At 41.5% G+C, this 24759-nt stretch overlaps 1 long non-coding RNA gene across 1 annotated transcript; it reads left to right on the forward strand.

Moving 5' to 3' along the window:
- The first annotated feature begins 21210 nt into the window (after window positions 1-21210).
- LOC311507759 lies at window positions 21211-21802 on the forward strand. Its single transcript, XR_014699738.1, has 3 exons — window positions 21211-21391; window positions 21573-21625; window positions 21741-21802. It is a non-coding gene; the product is annotated as an uncharacterized lncRNA (long non-coding RNA).
- Window positions 21803-24759: the final 2957 nt, after the last annotated feature.

Below are 24759 nucleotides of genomic sequence, written 5' to 3' on the forward strand. Positions count from 1 at the left end.
TTGATTACCACTCGTTTTCCACAGGGCAAGGAAGCATATATGGTAACTTCGTTGTTTTAAAAATTTCACGAAAGTAAAAAAGTTTTCTTATGCCCTACAAGTATTTCAGTGAGTGCCCTATAAAGGATAAATTAAAGGATGTGAAGACTTGACTTAATTAGTGCAATAGTCTTACATCAGTGTTTTTATTATTTTCAAGCAGTTTAGACACAAAGCATACATAGGTTGGGATAAAGAGTTAGGGGTCAAGATAAATCCAGATGAAAGAAGGTGTGTGTGTGACCTTGCCACGGACAGAGTTCTAGCGTTCTAGCCTTAGGCCTGTCCTCTAGCTTAAGGGAACAGACACACACACACACACACACACGTGTAGAGAAACACCTCTACTGACACACACTCATATAAACAACAAACACATGCACACGTACACACAAGTACACGCAAGTGTAGCACATAGTCATGCTTTAATGACTCTCGCACATACACATACATATATATGAAAGTATGCACAGATATTGTGGGTCTCTCTCTCAGACACACACACACACACATCCACACACACGGTTCTTCCAGTCCACTGATCCTCTCTGTCCAATCAATGCAATATTAATGAGCCACAGCCCTGCTGGCTACACAGAGCGCTGTGTGTGTGGTGTGTGTGTGTGTACTTGTGTCTTGGCTACCTTTGTTAGGACCAGTTTGAGTTTTAGACCTTGGGAGTGTGGACATTTTAGGAAAATTAGGAGATTTTGGCTGTTCTTCACGTGTGAGCAGACTGTTTGAGGACTTAGCTTAAGAGATTTCAAGTAAAAGGTGTGGTTAAGCATTTAGCTTTGATAGTTGACGTTTGTTTAAAGGTGACAGGTCGAGCCGATGGTTGGCCATTTTCTAGTGTTGGGCCTTCAGTCAGCGTCTGTGGCCCTACTCTTTCCAGGCTGTCCCACAGAACTGGAACTAATTGGTCCCCCAGCCTTGGTTGTAGGGAGTTTTTATGTTGGCATCTCCATATCTTAAGGGACTGGTGGGTGCTGTCTTTCTTCAGTCAGTCAGTACTCACTTCTACAGAACTCTCTCTGCAGTTTTGTAGACAGGATGATATGTAAATACACGGCTATAAAATTAAAAGAACCCTTTTTAATACTGGTACAGCATCAAGTCAGTTAAACCTCTGGGATATTGATGAGGTCAGTTAAATAGCAGAGGGGGGTGTTAATTGGATTAGAGGGGCAACAATGAGACGACCCCAAAACAGGAATGGTTTTACAGATGGAGGCCACTGACTTGGAAAGACGTGAAAGGGTCTGGAGAAGCTGTGGAGAATGTTATGCTGCCTGCACGCTGGTGCAGTAGGTCCTGGGTTCCTCCTGGTGCATTTCTCTTCATTTTTGTATTCGGGGTGTCTTTGATTTCAGCCCTCTATAGGTTGATCATTTTCATTTCCATCAAATGATGTGGCATTCTTTCTTCCCTAACACATTGCCCAGTCCATATCATTCTAGATATCCAGGAGGATTTTTTCCCCATTGAGATCTGATGTGTTTTCAAAGTGTTCCAGCAGTGTGTATTACCTAGTGGCTAATTAAAATAGCAAACCTGCTCATTCTTTTATATCAAACACTACACTGAGGACTCTACAACCATTGCACCCATGTCACATTGTTATGTTGTGCTAAAATAAAGACACTATAAGACTACAAGGAAAGGCTGACTTTAATCATTCTATACAGTAACACAGTATACACATTTTTTAAAAGGAACAATAGAGTGAAAACCAGTACAAATCAATGCAGATTATTTAACCTATGTGTATTTCTACTCGCCTTTTTTATGTGTACCACTGTCGTGTGATAAAGCAAACACACAGTATTCTCTCATGTCCTGATTGGTGCTCTTGTTGAAATGTAAAATCTCGTCAGAGTGGCGATGAGGTTTTCTTCATTTATAAACAGAATGTGTTTTCTAAAGCAGGAAATGAAATGCTTTTCCTGTAGTCCCTGTAGTGCAGAATCCATGTGCACTGTACCAGCACCGACTAATTACGCCACACAAAAATAATTTGCTGATTAAAAAAGTGGTTGGTTAATCCTGGAGAATAAATTCTTGGATTGCATTCAGCTGCATTTTTGGTTTGCGTATGATCACAACAGAAAGGTGAAAAGTGAGTGTAAAATAAGATGAGAGATATGAGTGACAGGACATATGGGAAAATGAAAGTTGATGAGAAGAAGTGATGGAATATGGAATGGAGTAAAGAAAGTAGGCTGAAACGAGAAAGAAGGGATACATGAAGGGATGACAGAGAGAAGGGAGGTGAGAGGACAATTAAAACAGTCAACAGGCACTTTGGATTCCCTCGACTGCATCTCATCATTACATCACACACACAGCTTACAGGCAAAGTGACAGGCGGGCCAGACACCAACCTCTTTGGTTGCCGCGGGAAACACTTCCTTGTTTGCCCTAACGCCCTCACTTCCTGTCCAGGCGTGTATAGAGCACAGCTGTGTGTGTGTGTGTGTAGTTTTTATGTTGCATGGCTAATTTTGACAGCATGGGAATGAGAGAGTAAGTAATGGTCCCAGCAGACGGCGCGTGTGTGTGTGTATGTGTGTGTGTGTGTGTCCAGAGAGTTCCATCCATTAGTGATAATGGGGAAACAGAGCTGCTATTAGCTGTTAATGGACAAACACACAACCACACTACCGACTCTGTCTCTCTTTTATCCACTAGATTCATGGAGCCAGGAGGCCTGAGGACAGTGATCCAGATCAGGGTTCCTCAAGTCTATGCTATGTTTGGTTCTGGAGCCTCTGTGATGGGCTGACATACCTCCAGGCCTCCCTCTGTGAGTACTGGAATGCCTATCCTGCATCTGTGCAGTAAATGGTTTTTGATGTGAGGGGAATAAGAGGGAGAGAGAGATGGAAAGTATGTCCTAAAACAAATCATCAGAGAATATCACTTACCTCAGCTGCCTCGACCCTGCTGCTAAAAAATCTGGAGAAGGTGAAAAATCTCTCTCTCACACACAGACCTTCACCTGCTGCTTCACCTGCCACAGTTGGTGAAACTGAAAAAGGTGCAACTGCTTCTAAAAGCTGACAGGTGCTCTAAAGGTCATTAGTTTGTCCAGGGTCAGAACTGGGAAAAGTGCCAAAAGAAAAACATGGTAGGCTGGTGCGTGCTTTGTGTAATGAAGACTGTATGAAATAGCCATGAACAAATGACTGTGATTAGTTATTACTGTGCTGACTCATGTTTGGTAGGTTTCATTGCTATTACAGCAGACTGTGTCCAAGATAAGACAATATAAATAGGAAATATATTACACCATGTACATCCATGTATTTAAAAGGAGCATAAAAGAGTAGAAGAATGGTTTATTCATCTTCTGTAACCACTTGTCCTGTGAATGGTTGCAGGGTGCTGGAGCCTATCCCAGCTGTCATCGGGCGAGAGGAGGGGGTACACCCTGGACAGGTCTCCAGTTTATCACAGGGCTAACACAGAGAGACAGACAACCATTCACACTCACATTCACACCTACGGCCAATTTAGAATCACCAATGAACCTAACCAGCATGTCTTTGGATGGTGGGAGGAAGCTGGAGTACCCAGAGAGAACCCACGCAGACACAGGGAGAACATGCAAACTCCACACAGAAAGGCCCAGTTGGCCAGTGGATTCGAACTCAGAACTTTCTTGCTGAAAGAAAGATCCTCTCAAGTTGTAAAGAAGAAGGATGTAAAGAAGGCTCAACAGAATTTATTGAAATACAAAAGGTAACTGAAAAAATCTCCTCAAAGCAGAAACAGTGGGAAGGATTGGACCCCATGGTTGTGCCAAATAAATGAAAGCAATATAACAAAGCTAGGCCTGGCTAACAGCCTTCCATATAGAAAACAACAAACAAAATGCCTAACTATCTTCTCTACTAAAATATGTTACCAAGTCTACACAGGTAACACCAACCAATAATCCTGTGTGTGTATAAACAGAGGCTTACCTATGTGGTGGGGTGTACAGTGTACCCCAATCTTACCTATAGTCCGCACCTTCCACCACAACTGAAATAAAATGTACTCAAAAAGGTCCACGCGTCTCGATAACAAGATAGGCAACAGAAATCAGACGAACAGTCGAGCAGAATAGCAAGCAGGGAGCAGAGACTGGATCATGTGGGCCATCCTAAAGCGAGCAGCAAAGAGTCCGAGAGCAACTAGCAATGCAGCAGTGAGTCGAGAGCCGGGGGCGGTAGAGACCAAGGAGCCTGTAGTTGGATCCCTTTTAAAGTAGGCCGCGGGTGGTAATTGGAAGACCTGTGGCCGAACCAACCAGTCAGCAGGCCCCGTCAGACTCCTACAATCACTTGTAGAATCAACTGAACAAACGGGGGAGAGAGAGAGTAAAAACAAGAGAAATACACTACCCCTGTCTGGCACGTAACAGGGTAAATGTGTCATTGTGACTGTAAAGCGTCATTCCTGTCATCTTAGTTGGAAGCTTCAGGTCATTGCGGTGCAGGAAGGGGAACCATCATTTCTGTCTCAGATACTGCACTCAGGAGAAGATTTCCTTCAAGTGTCTGTTTTCATTTGGTTACATTATTCCTTCCCTCATCCTGAGAGGCTAACACCATGCTTCACTGTAGGGATGGTTGGGGTTTGGCAGACGTAGTGCTTTAAGTTCTGCACCAAGACTTAAAATTCTGTCACATCAGGTAAAAAATGTTATATACTTATCTGTTCAGAGTTCTTTAAATTCAAACTAGCAAATTCAAAGTCCACTGCATGTGTCTCTGACATAAGGCCTAATGGTGAGTTGCTAAGATAGACGTGTTTTGGCAGGTTCTCCCATCTCCTTGACTAAAGACCAACATGCTTAGTCATTCAGTGGGACTTGATGACTAACTTGAAGTCCTGGAGCCTGGAAACTTGTTCCATTTCTCAATTAGATCGATAGGAATGCTTAGATTGTCATCATGGAGATCTACAGACAGTGCCTTGGACTTCATTGCTTGGTTTTATCCTGACATGCTCTGTGAACTACAGTGTGTTCTTTCTCTTCTCTTTCTCATTCTTCTTCCCCTCTCATTATTTTTCACCAACCATCCCACACCAGCTTCCACCCACTGTTGTCCTCTCTCCATCCCTCCACATGCTCAGCTACTCCCCTTTTCTTCTTCTTCTCTTTCCTCCTTCCTCTTCTCCCCTGTCACTCATTATCACCCTTTCATCCCTTTTAGGAGTTTTTATTTTGTTTGATTTATTTCCTTCCCTCCACTATTCTCCTCATCCCTCCCCTATGTTCTTGTCTCCTGCCTCACCTCAAATTTCTCTCCCTTGGCTTCCCATGGTCTCCATCCATTTCCCCTATCGCCACCCTCTTTATCTCCTTCACTTCCCTCCTCAAAATTCTCACCTTCTTTTTTTAATCATATTTTTCTTAGATCTTCTCATTTCCCCCTTTTCTCCACTTCTTTTCTTCTCCCACACCATCCCTCCTCTTGCGTCTCTATTATCCCTCCATTCATCCCTCCATTCTTCATCCCGCTGTGTTTTTTTCCTCCCATTCCTACTCTTCCTCCACTTTATCCCCTCCATACAACCCACCCCCCGACCCCCTCCCCCCGTCCCTTGCCTCGTCCCCCTCCCTCCTATTAAGGTCAGAATGGTGCTAAGTGTCTATCACTGCTGATGAGGCTCAGGAGACTCCTTTGTTCTCAATGAGGGTGAAAATTTGAAACAGCCACAAGAGCGAATGGCCTAAGCCCCCCATACTCCTCCTCGCACCCAGCCTCCATCCCCTCGTCCCTCCATCCTTCATCCCGTAGCACGATCAATCGCTCCCTCTCCCTAACAACTCTATTGATCAGATGCACTAACAACATCTTTCATTTATTAATTATGAGAGAAAGTCTTCCTGGGATTTCGCTCCCTCAGTTTGTTCTCCTGACCCCCCCCCCCCCACACACACACACCCACACACACACACACACACACCCTTCCCTGCTCCTCGTCCCTGCTCCCTCCATTCATCCGCCCATCCCTCCATTTTAAAGATAAGATTTTTTCCGTTGGTCCTCTAATATGCTATCGTGTTATTTCACTTTAAAAAATTATGAAAAGTGACCGTTTTGAATACTTTTATTGAATTCACACATGACACTTTAGTTGTTGCCTGTCTTTCTCTACCTCTTGAGGGTCTGATTTTATTAATATTTGCAGTAGAAAGAGGAAATGTTGGCTTTCTGTCCTCTCCAGTTAAATACCTAAACACAAGCTGAGCCCTGCAGGGCTTGGTTGAAATTAGTGAAATATGACGGTCTTGTTTTATATTGAAAAAGAAGTTTTTAGCTTTATTCACTTTTACCCAAACCACCGCTCCTCCCCATTGTTAATCAGAGAGTTTGTATGTCGCCTGTACGACCACAGGTGGAATTCAGGTTGCAGAGTGAGTTAAAGTTTCTGTGAAACAATAACAGAACATTGGGTGACTTTGAAAATTTCAGGTCCAACCTTGTACAACCCCTCTACACAAGCAAACAAGATGGGCATTTCAGTGTAGGAAACAGTCTGCTTTTTACATAGGGGAGTGGAAAGCTGTACAAGTTGGGGTGGTGTATGGTGTCTGTGGAATACAGCAGTAAATGTTTTCGTGTTGCCTCAGTAGTGTTGACTACTCCCTAATACCTTTAACTTCACCTTGTTATCCTTGTAGTCTCCTCAGTGTTGACCCCTTCTCTATTCCCTTCTCTACACCTTCTTGTTGGCTCCCCCTTACACCCTCTTGGCTGTCCCCTATTATTTATTCATCACTGATGACCTGTCCATATTGTCTCCTCCTTCTGGCCTCCTCCATGTTGACCCGTCCTCTTTGTCTCCTCCTTGCCATCCTCTCCTTCTCGTCCCCTTCTGCGTCGAGTCCTCCTCAAGCTGCGTTTACAGACTCGGTGAGTCCGTATTGACTGGAGGAGTGAGCGCTGACAGACTGACAAATAGCCTTTTTATTAACAGCCTGTCTGTGCCTGGTAGCCAGAGATCGCAGAGAAGAACAATTCAATTCAGTTCAATAGACTTTATGTCTCCCTGCAGGGCCATTTTCATTACAGGCATAAAAACACTGATTAAAGACAAAAAATAGACATCACTTTCATAAACTCAGCCTGCACGGAGCAGTATCCTTATATAGTTTACCTGTTATTGGTATGTATTCATGGTGGTAATAGTTTGTCTATCACATACTTGCATAATGGTAAGTCAAGTACTTAAAAGATCTGTTTCCTAATTTGTTCTCCATGCATCCTATATAATAGTAACTTAAGTACTATTACAGTATTACATGTGCAATGCAGATAAATGCACACAATTTGTTCTGATCAAAAGTAAAGAAATAACTTGCCTGGATGGATCATTTTTTCAAACTGCATCAGGTATCTCCACGACCCAATTACTGGAACAAAAATCCTCACAAACCAGTTTGTCTACATGTCTGAGACCGACTTTCTGGAAACAAGCAACTAAGCACAATGGTGTATTACCCCATGGACCATTACGAGGACAGTGGCAAGTCATTTCAGGTTGATGGTCGACCATATTTATGGGAATGAGAGTCCACAGACATGAAGCTAAAACCCAATGGAAGAGGACACTCTGAGGATGGATGCAGAGTCAGAAAGACAACCGGGAATGTTCCGACAGACAAAGGTATAATGGGAAATTGTTGACTGCTCTGCTGCCGACTGAAACGTTTTGTGCAGAAAATGGCAATGGCAAAATCGGCTGTTCCGGGAAACCAATTTCCGTGTTTGGTGTATGTACAGTCAGAAATAAAAACAGCTGTTTAACTGATGTTGATTCATCAGTTGCAGAGATATCGTAGTAAGGACAAAAACTGTCTGAAAGAACAAACCAAAAAAATAATGTAGACATTAACGAATGTATTAAATATGACATAAGTTCATATTTCTGTTTAAATTTTTTTTACATCATTTACCTTTGTTTTAATTCCTCTATTTATTTACTTTCCTATTTGATATTTAATCGAATTTATTAATTTTAAAATTGATATTTTACAATTACCAAGTGTTAAGTATTGCTGCTGATCATTTGACTCTCTCTCTCTCTCTCTCTCTCTCTCTCTCTCTCTCTCTCTGGTGTCCTCTGTCTCACCCATCCCTCAGGGGTGCGGTCACACCATAGGTCAGTGACATGACAACCAATTAAGGACTAATTAATCAAGCTCCAGTTGATAGGTAATATCCTGAGCCTCTCGGGGTGAAACTGTGTGCGTTGGTGTGAGCGAGAGAATGTTAAAATGGGGAAGAGAGTGAAAGAGAGACAGAGAAAGGAAACAAGGGGGGGAAAAATGGTTTGTTTGCTTTTAAATCGCAAAGTTTCATTCAGTTCACACACTCCAAGTTTCCATTGTTTCTGTAAGAATAGTAACCTCACTCATAGCCAATGAACTAACAATTTGTAGAGTGCTAACTTAAGGCTCTCAGTATTGGCATAAACTGTAGCAACAGGAACAAGTTCTTGTTGTTAGATTTCTATTCCTGGTCATCGTTAGATCTTTACAATAGTTGTCATATATAATCCTAAGAGTTGTGGGGATGACATGAGGTGTAATAGTATACAAAAAATCTGTATGCGTCTCAGTTTGGGGCAGCAGGGAAAGCAAAAGAAATGCATGAGATAAACCTTTGTCTGTGATGTAACATTTAATGCACTAAAATGCAAAGGAAAATGTAAATAACAAAGTATACAACTAACGTAGTAAGTAGTTCTCCATTATATGTACAGTTAAAAATGTGCAACATATTCATTGCTGACCTGAAAGACAAGTTAAAGGTTTTTAGAATTGCAAGGTACACTGCTGTTCTCTTCTTTCACCTACAGTGAGGACCCTGACATTATTTACTGGTACTGCCACTTGATATACAGACTCAGTGCAATAATATTGTAAAGTGTAATAAAGCCCAACTGTGACGTTGCCTCACTTTGCTTGTGTCTGGACCAAAAAGTTGCATTTGAACACACTGCAAAGACTACAGCCAGCAAGTATGTTATGCACTGTGTGAAACGAAATGACTCTTCTCACCAGTAGGTAGCAGTAGTCTGTATTTGTTATTCTAAACAAGAAACAGGAAGCTTTACTGTTAGCTGGATGGCTGGAAGACTAGGAAGAGCTCCTGAATCATGCTCATCAGTTGGTCTTACTGATTCTAGATGATTACATTGTTGCAAAGATATTTGGGTATTTGAACGTTCATATTAGATTATAACATGCTATACAGTAGTAGCACACAAATGCATGGATAGCAAGAGCGAAGAAATTAGAGGATTAGAGGATAGATGGTCGTCTGTGCAAAAGAGGAGACAGATGCTCAATGCATCATGGGAAGTCCTCCAGCAGACTAGACCTATAGCAGCATAACTAAGGTAAGGGATGGTTCTGGTCACCTGAGCCAGTCCTAACTAATAAGCTTTAACAAAAATGAAATCAAAAAGACGTCTATGACTGACTAGTTCTGCTGATTCAACATGCTGAATCAGCTGAAAAGCTGTTGACAGCTGCTGTCCGACTAGCGGGGACTCACCAACACCGTCCAACGATTGACTGTCTCCTTGGTGTGTCACAGCCCTTACAATAAAGCCTTGCCGCAGGTTAACAAGGCCAGACCCCTATAATGTTTAATTAATCATTTTAAACATTTGTTTTTGGGTCTAACCAAAGGTAAACAGACATTTTCTGCTTGACACATTCCTTTGCGCATGCTGGTTTGTCTGAGTCTGTGCAGCTTTCTGTTCAGCGTGAGTATGTACTGGAGAACTAGCCGTGACCCGGTGTGTAACCTGCTCCTAGCAACCGCTACCATAGGCTCTGTATCAGCTGAAAATGACACGATGGTCATGTCCGATTGTTCACAATAAAATAGCCCTTTCCCCCTCAAACAGAAACAGCGAGCCTGATTTTGTACAAGACGGATCCAGTTATAAATACATTAGTGAGCTGTACATTGGCTGTATACAGTACTGCTGCAGTCTAAACACACAGAGCAGTGATCTGCCTCCAGTGAACCTCTGTCGGCCCTCTAAAAATAAATGTGATCACTGTGGGGGGGCCCGGGGCCCTCGGGCTGACCAAATGGAAGTATTGATGAGAGCAGAGGAGAGAGAAACACACTCACACACATACAGAAGCAGAGTGTTAGAGCCGCTGGCGAGAGGCCACAGTAAACCTATTGATCCATTGTTGTTTTCAGCCCATCTCTATACGTGCTAACACACTCACACACACAAAGCGAGAAATGCTATTATTGCAGGTGTTTTTTCTTTTGTTTTCTGCCCCCCCCCCCCGCTTGTGCCTCCATTTGAACCTTTCTAATAACTGCGTTAATATGGACAGAACACTCTCAGACTTGACAGCAAATAAAAAACTATTACACTGTAAAATACCCTCTACAGTACGTTCATATTCTCTGAGGTGTTCTAATAAAATGAAACACTGGATGAGGTGCCTCCTGGAAGACATTATAGCTAGTATACATGTAGTCTGTTTAACCCACGGTAAGGCAACTTCCACCAGTGATGTTTAAGCAGTGATGGTTAAAAAAAGAAGACCAAGGAGAAGCTTTGCCAACATGATGGATCAAAGATGGATGCCGAACGTGACATTCACAGAAAGGACAGTGTGGATAAAAATAACAACACAGATGCAGAGGGATCAAGTTAACAGGATCATAAAACACTGACATTTAATAAAATGTTCATTTGTTGTATGTGCTACATGTGGTCTGAACATTAACTGAGCCTTTCCCGTAAACAGCTTCCCCATGCATTTTCATAATGCTTTTTTCTGCTTTTTTTTTTAAAAAAAACTTTCTTTTTACTGAATTTTTTCCAGTGACACACAAAACAAAACACAAACATACAAATATACTCACGGAACAGGTACGTCAGACAGGGTCATCTACGGCAAAACACAATAGCAGGCTTTGTTCAAAACATAGGGCTGACAGAAATGAAGTTGGCGGATCGAGTCTAGGGGCTTTTAGACACCCACAGTTCTCCATTTAAGTTCACAGTGCCTCCTTGCAGTCCACAAGATCACCAGAAAAAAAGAAAAACATAATAAATTAAAATGAAATAAATGTATATTTATACAGAGAGAGGGGAGTTCATGACCCAGAGTGAGATTTCAGTGTCCCAATGCAGAACTAAAAAATAAAAAATACAAATTTTCCAACACAGAATATACTTTCAGTGTTAAGATCATCTCTCATCTATGTAGTCCCTCCATTTCTTCCAGTATTGGTCACATTTTTCAGTATTGTATTTCAGGGAAGCTTTCTTCTGCTTTCTTTATTATTATTAGCACATAGCGTCTTCACGTGCAGGTCATTCTACTGTGCTCTTAAAAGACTCTTAGTCTTACACATCATGCCGTAATATGATAAAATGTTTGCCCTGAAAAGGGGTATTTAAATTTCTGACCAACAACATATTTTATGTTAATGCAACCAGTTTAAAGGAATTTTCTATCTGTATATCTGTATATGCAACATGGGAGACATCACCAAAGTCCCCTGCTCATGTTACATAATCAGAACTCCTGTTGAAACTATCTCAAATGTTGACCATAAGCTTTTGTCCTATTATGTTTTTCCCAAACCAATGAGAAAAAAGAAGAATACTGAGGGGCTGCAGCTGATTTGTTAAACCAATATTTGGTCTACAACAAAGTCTAATGTCAGGCAAACTGTATTTATTTGATTGGCAGGGATTTGTGTCAGTGTGTGACAATATATACTTAGCCTTTATCTGGTTTGACTGGACATTCAGCAGCTGGGCATAGCGAAGTAAATCACAAGGAAACATGTAAATGCTAAATGGGGTAAGTTCTGATTCACACGATGTCCCCAGGTAAAACTAACCCCATGCAAATAAGGCTTTAGAGTGGTTTGTTCTGGTCATCTGACTGCTTGTGTTTCTTTGTCACTTCTTTTTATTTTTGTAACAAATCTGAAATAAGGGTTACATTTTCACCTATTCTTTATGTTACAGTGGAAGCAGGATTAACAGAAATTTGGATAAAGTAGAACTCCGCAAGTCAGAGTGAAGGCAAATATAAAGACAGAGATGGACGTAGGAGCAGCAGCAGACAGGAAACCAGTTTGGTGTCACTGAGTCTGTGAATGAACAGCAGTGTCACTCAGAGATTCATCGATCCAAAATACATATGATTGATTCTGGTTTTCTTTCTTTCATTCTTTCTTTCATTCTCCAACTCTTTGGCTTCACTAACAGTACACACACATACACACCTATTTTAACATGGCCTCTGGTCTGTTCTCTACTCAGAGGTAAATCAATAGACAACATGTTGAGCTCTATAGAGGCAGAGCTACTATGGATCCAAGTCCTAATTGCATGGCTCGACGACAAACTGTGTGTGTGTAAAATACTGAGATTTAACTACATAGTTGTCTGTGTGTAAAGGTGGTGTGTCTTACGTGCTTCAAATTATTAATTACATGCATAAAGTTATTTCCTGTCAAACAATTTAGTGAGAGAAGGAGACAGTTCAGAATTATGCTATGATTATTTTTATGCTAAACTATTAAACAAGATTTGAATGTTATATTGTCTAAATAAAATGAAGGGATCACTTTTTAATCAGAGTACAGCATCAAGTCAATTAAACCTCTGGGACATTGATGAGGTCAGTTAAGTAGCAGAGGGGGTTGTTAATCAGTTTCTGCTGCTTTGGTAACAACAGGTGGATTAGAGGGGTAACAATGAGATGACCCCCAAAACAGGAATGGTTTTACAGATGAAAGCTATTTCTTCCCTCCTCATCTTTTCTGACAGCTTGCCATGAGGCGATACCTGGACCCTACAGAGGTTGCACAGGCAGTCCAACTCCTCCAGGATAGGACATCAATACGTGACATTGCCAGACGGTTTGCTGTGACTCCCAGCACAGTGTCAAGAGCTTGAAGTTACTCTAGGAGAGCTGGACAGGACTGTAGAAGGTCCCCAACCCATCAGCTGGACTGGTATCAGCTCCTTTGTGCAAGGAGGAACAGGATGATCACTGCCAGAGCCCTACACAATGACCTCCACCTCCAGCAGATCACTGGTGTGAATGTCTCCGACCAATCATTCAGAAACAGACTTCATGAGGGTGGCCTGAGGGCCTGACGTGCTCCAGTGTGCACTGTGGAGCTTTTCACAGATGAAAGTAGGTTCACCTTGAGCACATGTAAGAGATGTGAAAGTGTCCGGAGAAGCCGTGGAGAATGTTATGCTGCCTGTTACATTGTTCAGCATGACTGGTTTGGTGGTGGGTCAGTGATGGTCTGGGAAATATATCCATGGAGGGACACACAAACCTCTACAGGCTAGACTACGGCACCCTGACTGCTATCAGGTATCGGGATGAAATCCTTGGAACCATCGTTAGACCCTACTCTGGTGCAGTGGGTCCTGGGTTCCTCCTGGTGCACGACAATGCCCGGCTTAATGAGACAAGAGAATGCAGGCAGTTCCTGGAGAATGGAGGAACGGATATAATTGACTGGCCCCCACGCTCTTCTGACCTAAATACGGTAGAACACCTCTGAGACATTGTGTTTCAGTCCATCCGACGCCACCAGGTTGCACCTCAGACTGTCTAGGAGCTGAGTGATCCCTTGGTCCAGATATGGGAGGAAATACCCCAGGACACCATCCGCTGTCACATTAGGACCATGCCCCGACGTTGCCAGGCATATATTCAAACGCGTTGGGGTCAGATTTCAGCAAAATGGACTAGAATGCCATATAATTTTTCGCTTTGATTTTCAGGGTGTCATTGAAGTCAGCCCTCTGTGGGTTGATCATTTTTCATTTCCATCAAACAATGGCATCCTTTCAGTTCTGACACATTACTCAGTCCATATCAGTATACATATCCAGCAGGATCTGATGTGCTGAAAGTGTTCCTTCAATTGTTTTGAGCAGTGTATTTACAGTGAATAGATTTATCATCAAGGAGCTTGGATGGATTATGAGAAAATGCATCCCCAGTTACAGACATATGAAGCCCCTCTCCCTCTAGGGACACCCCTATTGTCTTGTAGTTATATCGTGTCTTTGAAACTACTGTGAGTTCAAGTAACGTTACATACTTTAAACTGGGAGCCAGGGGCCCCTTCACTTCTTGGATCCTGGACCTATTTCCATCCAAACACCGTGCTTTATTTCTGCTTATATTTCTGCTCTAGATATAGTCTTGTTGAAATTACTGCAACAGTATTTGTACTTAACTTTAGAAAAAAACACAGTACAATTCAAACTCTTCAAATCGAAATTGATGATTAACAATCTGACACAATAATCACTTGCGTAATGTAATTTTCTAGCTCCTTGCGATGTCAGTTTTTAAATAGTTCTAGTAAACGTGTAATTTATTCCCCTTATACTGCACATTGGTATTACTGATGATAGCACAGGTCAACCTTCAGAAAACGAACTGAGTAATAAGCTTCTTGTCTGCCCAAAGTGTTTGTCGTTTGTCCAAGGCAAGGTGACCTTCACCATCAGACAGGGTAGGACACACGAACATGATGTCACAGCGGTGTCATCTGTCAGCAAGGTAATTGTTTTTAATAACTGCTGCTCATCTGAGATATTGTCTGTTCATGCTTGACCCAGAACTTGTAAGCAGGGAGAGACGGGCGGTCAGATCATGATAAAGAAATAAAGAAATAAAGCAATGAAAGCTAAAACAGACCAACAGAAGAAGAGGAAGACAGACAGAAAGATAAATAACTGATGACAGATGGATAACCATATGATTGAGAAAGAGAAAATTGAGAGGGGAGACTCTAGTACACATACAATCATGTGCTACAGATACAAAGACAGGTACAGAAAGACAGAAAAGGTAAGACAAACCGTGAGATTCAGGGACAGTATGAGAAAAGGACACGCGGGTAGTGAGACAGACAGGTATAGTTGTTGACCTCTGCAGTGTCTCCTCTTGTATCTGTCGTCCTTCATCTCCCTCATCACAGATCAGCAGCGGGATTAGACACAAACTTATGATTTGCCCCCTCCATCGAGGCTCCATAACTCACCGCCCTGCCTGCCGCTTGCTGTCACCGCACCAAGACCCACGCCGTTTTCAGAGTGAAATACAGCTGCCCGCCTCGTCCCTGCGGCCCTCTCCAAAACAATGTTAGGCAGAAAAAATTGCGCGAGGAGGCACGGGGTTAATAGAGCGATCCTCCTCTTTTAATTGAAAAAGTTAAACGAGGCGACAGGGCAAGGATGTTATTACAGCAAATGAGCCGAGTGCAGAGAGATGAATGGCGGCCTCCAAGGTTGGGTTAATGAGGACACAGGGGAGCATGTAGGATACTGGACATGAGGGTCAAACGTGTCTGTGTGTGTGTGTGTGTGTGTGTTTGTATGGGCGTGTGGTGGAAATCAGGGTTCACAAGGATAAAAGCTGAGTTTTCAGGCTTTCAGTGAACAGACATTTTGGCCACTTTCCATGTTTTAACAGTAGCAGATTTCAGTTAAAACTAGACCTGTTGGGTTCAATCAGGGCATATTTTAACAGTTCGATGTTGGCTAAAATAAAGCTGATCCAAATCTGAACTTATCCTAGCTTTAAAGTGTTGCTGCACTGTTCTTGTTAATGACAGCCAGGCACTACACCACTGCATTGCATATTTTAATCGTTTCAGGTGAGTCTTTCGTACTCAAAATTTGTAATCCCGAGTTGCTCCAAGTGCCTGGCTCCGGTGTGTGGAGGAATGAGTAGATGTGTCATTGTGACTGTAAAATGCTTATAGAAAGTAGACCATTAGTGGAGAGTCCATTTAGGATACTTGTAGGATAGCTATTATGTGTTATCTGGAATCTGACAGGAGCGACTGAACAAAGAGACAAACCCAATTTATTCACCAAGAACACTCAAGGACTGAGCTGCCGCTGTATCTTTTTGTTCAGTCAATCAAGTCAAAATACTTGAGGGTCTAAAAATGAGTCTAAAAACTTCTAACAGTTTTCTCTTTCCATGTTAACGCCTGGCATTAAACTACGTCCTTGAAGATCTGATCTCAAGTGGACAGCTTCAAGTACACTACTTGCCGAATCCATTTCACTGTGTAAAATAACACATGTTGCTGTTGTCTGGTCATAAAAACTATTAGTAACTTGATAACAGTACAAAATGAAACTGGGCCATTATTGCATTTGTGTCTTTCTGCAGTCTGTACTATTCCAAAGACTGTTCATGAGGTGAAAAAAGCATCACTATAGCTATTATACAGACTATATCTGTAGTCTCTACCAGAGTGAGAGGTCTATTTGTTGTGATCAGGTGGCTGAACCAAATGCAGTGCGAGAGAGGCAAAGGTGAGCGAAGACAGGGCAAGTAGCAACAACAAAAACACAAGGTAACACAAGGTAAAGTATGCACAAAGGCCGTAGCAGGTCACTGCCTGAGATCCGTCCAAGAATGGAATGAAAACTGGCACTGAAATATTGCTGGCCTGATGAACAGATGGAAGACGGGTGTACGGGCTGGTGAGCAATCAGGAGGCAGGGAGGAGGTGAAGGGTGCCGCATTAACAGACACATGAGATGGAGACCAGCACGGACAAAAACACACACAACAAACTGAAACGCACAAGGGAGAATAGGAGATACAGATCAGATTAATAGTTTAAAGTCTTTGTCTTTATTGTTGTGATCAACAAAAACACAGGATCACAAATTTAGAGTGATGTATTAAACCTTGAGATTAAATTTATACCAAAGTAGATGCAAACTGGCTTTAAAGGGGAATTACCGTTTTTTTACAACCTGGACCTTATTTCTGGCACAAAATACGATCGTTTACTCACTCACCCATATAACTTTGGTGTCATTTGGAGTCGTTCGGATGATATTTAGATCAGTGTATATCCATATAGTGGGAGTGACTGGGGCACCGAAATGCAGCCTCTAAATAATGCATTATCTGCCATGAAATTCGTTCATTTCACCAATATTTTGTTATGATACGCTAGTGCTATTCCCCGTTGAGTCCGGAGTTACCTGCTGAGGAACAGCTGGCCAAAGAACAACAAACCCGGGAGTAGTACGTAAACGATCGTATTTTATGCCAGAAATAAGGTCTAGGTTGTAAAAAATGGTAATTCCCCTTTAAGTCTAAATCAAGTTGGTTTTTTTTTTTTGTTTCGTTTTTTTTTTTTTTTTTAACTGGTTCCTATCCCAGACCTTTCATATTGGCAGAGGTCAGTAGTGTAGCCTAAAACTGTACTCAAGTAGGAGTGGCGTTACTTAGAAATAATATTACTTAAGTATAAGTAAAAAGTAGACATCCAAAAAAATTACTCAAGTAAGAGTAAAGAAGTATTTGGTGAAAATACTACTTAAGTACTAAGTAACTGTTTGATTGGAATCTTAACAAAAAAAAACAAAAACAAATTAAGGCACGTATTTCCAAATCTCAGTTTTGGCCGATATGCCACCACAGATTGTGTTTGGTCATGTGACTGCATGGATACGTCTGATTGGTGAAACACAGTCATGTGGTAGATCTACTGGTTGCATCAGTAAGAGTCAGTGCTGCCAGATATGCGACAAGTATCAGATTTATATGATAGTTTCAGGGCCTATGCGATACAAAAGGCTAAATGTACGACTGGCAATGAATAAAGCAGTTGTTTCATACAAATGGCTGAGCCTCCGTAGTTATTCCTTAGGTTATGGAATAGCTTTGATTTTAAATGCACTGTCCTAGCATGTGACTTGTTTCAAGTTGTTTTGGTACATGTAGTTTGTATAGTTTATATATTTGTATAGTTTATATAGTTTATGTAGTTTGAGTCAAAATACAATAATTTTAACACCACAGTACATTTCTTCATTTCCCATCTGGCACCACTGATTACACCGAGTGTAGCCCAGTGTAGTGGAGTAAGAGTAGTGTCTCTTCTCCACAAATCTCCTCAAGTAAAAGTAAAAAGTATGGTGCAGTAAAACTACTCTTACATTTTTTTCAAGTAAATGTAACGTAAATGTAACTCGTTACTATGCACCTTTGCCATTCGTTACATGGCACAGACACAGGAAGAGTTTGTACATGTACTGTGGATATGTACAAGATCTAAAATGCTATAGAGTAGACCATAGCGTATTTCCCCTTTAACTTATTTCCTCTGGGTATTGTTTTTTTTTTTTTTTTTTTTTGACAGACAAAAATTATTTAATTACTCAACAAATTTGTTAAAAAAAAAATCTTGTTATTCATCAGTGTGAATCCTTGCTCACCCACTGATAGGACCAAACAAGATTTAATCACCTTCTTGCCACAAAATACAAATCAAGCACTCATTTTTCTGTTAAATATCTGAAACAGATCCAACTCTCCCCCCTTTAGGCCCTGTTAGCTTTCACAGCGACCCCCTCCTCTTTACATGCCATCATTTATTAATGGTAAGAGGTCTGCATAAAGCATTAGCCATGTTTGTGATAAACCATTAGTGATCTATTTCATTTCTCAGTAGGAAACAGCGGAGCATTGGGGGCCGTTAATATCCGTTAATGTTAAGAGGCGGCGGAAGGGGAAGAGGTTCCTCCCTCTGAGGTGATTAGACCCGTCCATTTAGTTAGAGGATGCGCGCACGCACACACACACGCAGACACACACACACATACGTGCACACAGTATATCCACAGCCCTATGCATGTGAACATGTCTCATTAGTATAGTGTGTCTATGATTTAGTCTTTGTAGTCTGCACGTTTTTTCCAGTGGGTGAAAAATGGAAACATGTAACCTAGTGGTAAGAACATGAGTAAAAAGTCCATTTACTCAAGTACTCTACTAAAGTAATGTAAAATGTTACTTGTATAATCTATTCTTGGCGGAGAAACCATCACACAACTGTGGTTAAACTAAGCACACAAACTGTCTGGTAAAAGCCATTTAACCAGGTATAACAGATATATCAGAATCATCAATGGCCGGGACAAATATAACATTTTACACAGCTGAAATCTGACTGAGATGGAATGACAGTATCCTCCTTACAAGAAAGTGAAAAAACTTGATCAGTTAGATACTGGTGACAACTGATAATGGAAGACATAAGGCTTTTTATACAAGAGTGACACCCTCTGTGTATCACCCATACTGTCTCCGCCAGACACTGAAGATCAGACTCTCCACATTACTCCACTCTTACCTTTCAGACACAGCTGGTAAGCAATCTGTTCAGATCAGAGGTAGGAAGATGTAGACTGACACTTTAACTCAGGGTTGCCCAGTACGTCAATCGTGATCGAGCGGTAGATCGCAAAGGTAGTGCGGGTAGATCACGTGCCAGTCTATCATTGATCCTCACTACTGCATTTGGCACTCGGGTAATGTACAATAGAGCTCCGGTAGCTGACGTCACCCTGCATCGGCAATCGCAACACCGCCATATTGGCAGGAAAGCGCGCTTTTCGAATTACTATTAGGTTGACAACTGCAAGTAATTGACTATCTTGTCCTTGTACCAGTTACACCCAAAAATGATCGACAGATGTTGTCCCCCAGGATTGCGTCCATTTGTACCCCTCCAGGCTCATGTGCTTTCAGTGACTCTCCGGAGTAGGACCGAGGAAAATTAATGAGGTAGTTATATATATCCGATACTGCAGGTTGGGAACATTGTCCGCGCCGGCTGTTTCAATGCTCGAAAAGAAGCACACCTGGAGCATGATAAGGGTCAGTGGTATATAATCCGCTGAGTTTTGCCTTGTACTGGTCAATTTCTATCTGGCACCATTCATTTTTTCTCAGAGTTTTCCTGCCAATATGGCGGTGTCAACAAAAAAAGTCACGTGACACCCGGAGCTCTATGCAGTGACACACTGATGGCCGGCCAGTGTGAGATCTCCTCGCGCATGCGTGGTCAAACGTGTAAGATGTTGCAAACTCTAGTGAGCTAAGTAGGTAGCCTTCCAATTTATATCGGCTAAAGAAGGGGTACAAACATGAATGGGAGTGCTGGACCAAGTAAGAAACCAGTGCAGTGCCAGTCATCAGGGGAAGGTAAATGGCCTTAAATGTATGGAATTGTATTGTGCCGCAAGGGTCCATGCACTTATATATCTATATATCTCTATACATCTATATATCTCTATATATCTATATCTATATCTATATATCTATATCTATATATGTATGTATATATCTATATCTCTATATATATCTATATATATGTATTTAATGTTGGTAGAAGTGTGGGTATCCCTGCTCTATATGTTAGTAAATTTGTAATATTAAGCAAAATATATAATCACGGCTCACAAATCTATTTATACTACATATATAATGTAATTTGCTACAAATTGTCATGATATTGTGTTTCAGTATGGTTTTGTTTCCTCTTTTATTTTGTAATTGGTTTCCTGGCATTTAAGTTTCAGTTCCTGTTTTCTCATCCATGTGATTACACTCACCTGTCATGCCTTGTGTCTTTTGTCCGCGTCCTCTTCCCCTCATTGGTTTCACCTGTGTCTTCTTATCCCATCAGCCTTTGTGTATTGGTATGTATAGCCCTCTCTTTCCCCTTGTCCTTGGTAAAGTCGTCTGTTGAGTAACCTGCTTGTCTTCCAGTTGCCCCTGCCTGTTTTCACTGATACTGTGCAAATTTGGGTTTGTTTTCGCTTTGGTATATATTGTGTTTCATTTGATTAAAGTTCACCTTTTGTTGGACTTGTGTTCACACCTGGCATAAAAATATGGAAATGTTTGACCCCGTGGCAGCAGTGTTGCCTTCATTAGTGGGTGAACATTCCAGTAAAAGGATGGGTAGATTATTTATTCATTTTGAACACTTTGAGCCCTTTCCTCAGTACAGAACTGCTTCAGTTCTGAGAAGTTGGAGGGTTTCCTTACTGTTTATTTTAGGTCCTTCCACAACATTTCTCCTGGATTAAGGTCAGGACTTTTACTTAGCCATTCCAAAACATTCTTTTGTAGAACGACTTATATGCTTGGAGTTGTTGTCTTCCTGTGTGTTGCATTTGAATATTTTGTGTGTTTACTATATCTTCCTAATCAAGATAAACAGTCTAACCAAAACCAGTCTGCTAACATGCTCACAATGACAAAGCTAACATGCAGGTATATAATTTATCATGGTTTAGTATGTTTGCATGGTAAGATTAGCACAGCTTGTGCTAATGGAAATGTCATAAACCAAAGCGAGTCTAAATATAATTTTTCATTTAGGACTTGATTTGTCTTATTGAAAAGAAGTGAAAAGTACGGTGACTCCCTGGAAAGCCGAATGCCATCTTTCTCCTCAATCTGCCAGAACCACCCTGGGTGAGCTCCACTCTTACATCAACTGTCTTCTCTTTCAGTAACAGCCTTTCAGTAAATACTTATACTGCAACCTGACCTTATCTACACACTACATGGCTGACTAATGTAACGTGACTACAGCTAATGACAAACACTTTTCTGTGGTTGCGCTAACATTTTTTTTTCTCTCACACACCCGCAGAGATTCATTTTCCACAACAAACTAAGTAGGGTTGGACTAAGAAACATGGAAAGGTGCTCTGAGGCTGTTGTATGGTTGTTTAGTGAGGCATCAGACATTGGCAAACTGTTGAGGAGTATAATATTTCTGTTTCATTTGTCTGATTGGGTTCTTTTTGTCTACTTTCAGGAAAATCCGCTGATGATTTGAGTCATTTTTATGCAGTAATAAAACCTTCAGATCGTTTGGTGACAACATGTTTCGTTGTTTCATTCATTTTCTTACAATATCTATTCACATGAACTCAGACATGGTAAAATTAAAAATGGCTGTGTCAGTGAAGCTCATAACACTTGAGTAATGTGTGGTCTCAAACACAGCAATGATGTGCAGGTTTTTGCTGCATGAAAAGGCTCAAGTCGAAGCTATAGTGTTACGTCTTACATATTCAAACGTGAAATGAAATAAAATAAAATGGAACCATCAGTCAGCCCGTGCCTGTAGCTCTGCAGTGTCACAGCCTCAGTCTTGGCGTAATAAGTCAACGGCTAATTACTGAACAAGTGAGATTACAACCTGACAGTGTTCCAGCAGCAGCCTGCTTGTCAAACATCCCTCCAGCACAAATCAATAGGTCATCATCTCTACATATCACTACATATCAAGAGGAGATGAGAGGAGGCGGAGGAGGAGGAGGGGGAGGAGGTGTGGATATGATATCAAAGTGAGTCAGAGAAAAAACGGATAGAAGAGAAGTTGTGTTGCTACTTCTGGCCAGTTTATGGCACAGACCCCACATCTTCACAACCCTCTGGTCAAACACAATGGGAGCTATAAATCTGAATCTTTCTGTAGACGAATAGTAATGAATCTTGCTTTGGTTTTCTTAACCTATTGCAATATGGTAGAAGTTACCTAACAGCTGTTTTAGCTAATAATTAAACAAAATCTTTCCAGTCACGCACCCACATGCACACTGTAAAACAATTAGGCTACCATATGTTAAAAAGGTATAAAACATAATCAATGGAACACCATATTTTGCTTAGCGTTCTATCTTTAATTCTTTTCACCTCAAGATGGATGAAGTGATATCATTAATTCATTCATCTTCTGTACCTGCTTATTCCTGTGAAGGGTCGCTGGGTCTACTGGAACCTATCCCAGCGGGATCCCAGGGCGAGAGGCAGGGTACACCCTGGATAGGTCTCCAGTCTATCGCAGGGCTAACACAGAGAGACAGACAACCATCACATGCACACCTACAGCCAATTTAGAATCACCAATGAACCTAATGAGCATGTCTTTGGATGGTGGGAGGAAGCGGGAGTACCTGGAGAGAACCCACACAGACACAGGGAGAACATGCAAACTCCACACAGACAGGCCCAGTCGGCCCATGGAACCCGGGACCTTCTCGCTGTGAGGCATCAGTGCTAACCACCTCGTCACTGTGCCGCCCAAAACGATATCAGGTTTTGGCAATTTTTCAGTCACATGTCATTGTCTGTGCTAAAAACACATATGGAATGTACTAAAAACAAAGCTAAAATGGCGACTTATTTTCTTCAGAAAATCAACAAGTCACTTGGATCAGCGGTGAAAGTCCAGTTGCCCTTGTTTCAGAGTTGTTTCTAAAGATATTGTACCTGGATAACTTGAAAACTTCAAAGAAGACAGATGTTTGCTCGTATACTGTTGCCAGAGGGAGTGCTGTGCCCTCGGCGTAGGGCTCACACGGGACCTCGGAATACATCAACCATTGGCCATTGTTCAGGAGGAGACACTGATAACTGAGAAACAATCAGTCGGTAAACACTCAGGACATCTGATGGTTAAGCTGGCGAAACTACAAAGCAGCAACAGGAGGGTGTGTATGTCAACAGAAAGACACATTCTAAACTGAAATCCACTTAAAATGTGCCACTGAGTCAGTGTGAATGATTAAACAGTCCAGTCTGAGAGCCAGAGCAGTTGACTGGTATTGATCATCATTTTTACAGGTCATTTCCTCTGAAAATGATTAATATGTCTGTTTCTCAATCATCCTGCCGTCCACAGTCTCTGATGTTGAACCTCCAGACTCTGCTCCCCAGGCTCTATGTCTGTTAGGGAAGTTCAAACGGACTGGATGTTGGAACTAAAACTTCAGCATTTGCTTAGGCAAAATGAATACAAGTGATAAAAATCTATTATATTCAGAAGGAATATTTGTAAAAAATATGCATGCTATGGTGAAGACAAGACATTTTTTATGTATTCTGGTCTAACTCAATTGATTTGATCTTCTAATGTAACCAGAAAATTTCTTCTGGGATTCTGTGTAATTCTCGATGGAAATGAAGCAAATTTAAAAATGTGAATTACTGAATTACTTGAGTTCCTCTAGGTCTCTCTGTGGTATCTCTGACACTATCTTTTCTCCCTCCCTGTCCTCCAGTGAATCACTCTCTTTCTCTCAATTACATTTTCTTCCATTTGCACATTCATCAATTCATAATCATATCCCAGACTTCATTTTCTGAAATGAAGTGAGTCAGTGTCACTCTGCCTGATTTGCTGGATTGTCTCTGTTTATTCCAGCTGATGGCCTGTGAAATAAATACACTGTAAAAAGTGAGCCACACAGACCAAACAGTGGAGATGTAGACTCCTGTTTAAAGGGACTTGTGGTTACTCAACTCAAATAAGAAGAATTAGTACCTTTGTTTGGGACTGTTTTCAGAGATAGATCAATTTGCATTTGATGCTCTTTGAGTTGTTACAGAGGCTCTATGAAGGAGGAAAGTGTCACTCAGCAGATCAGTGTGGCTCTCTGGTGTGTTTTTAAGAGTGGACAGCAGGCATAACATTAAAACCACCTTCCTAATATTGTGTAGGTCTCCCTCGTGCCTCCAAAACAGTTGTGACTCATCAGAGAATTGACAAGGGTGTCCTGCGGTGTCTGGCAACAGAAGTTTGTTAGTGAACTTTGGGTCCTATGGGTTGAGGGTAGGGGCCTCTGTGGATCATCCCACAGATTCTTGATCAGTTTGGGATCTATTGAATTTGGAGGCCAGGTCAACACCTTGTGCTGTTCTTCATGTTTTTTGAGTTGTTCCTAAATAGTTTTTGTGTGTGTGCCTGCATCAGGCTGCATCCTGCTGGGGATGGCTGTTGCCATCAAGGAGTGTCATTGCTATGGGGTGGGGGTGCCTGGTCTGGTCTA

The sequence above is a fragment of the Chelon labrosus genome, assembly GCF_963514085.1.
Source record: "Chelon labrosus genome assembly, chromosome: 22".
Classification (NCBI taxonomy): Eukaryota; Metazoa; Chordata; class Actinopteri; order Mugiliformes; family Mugilidae; genus Chelon; species Chelon labrosus.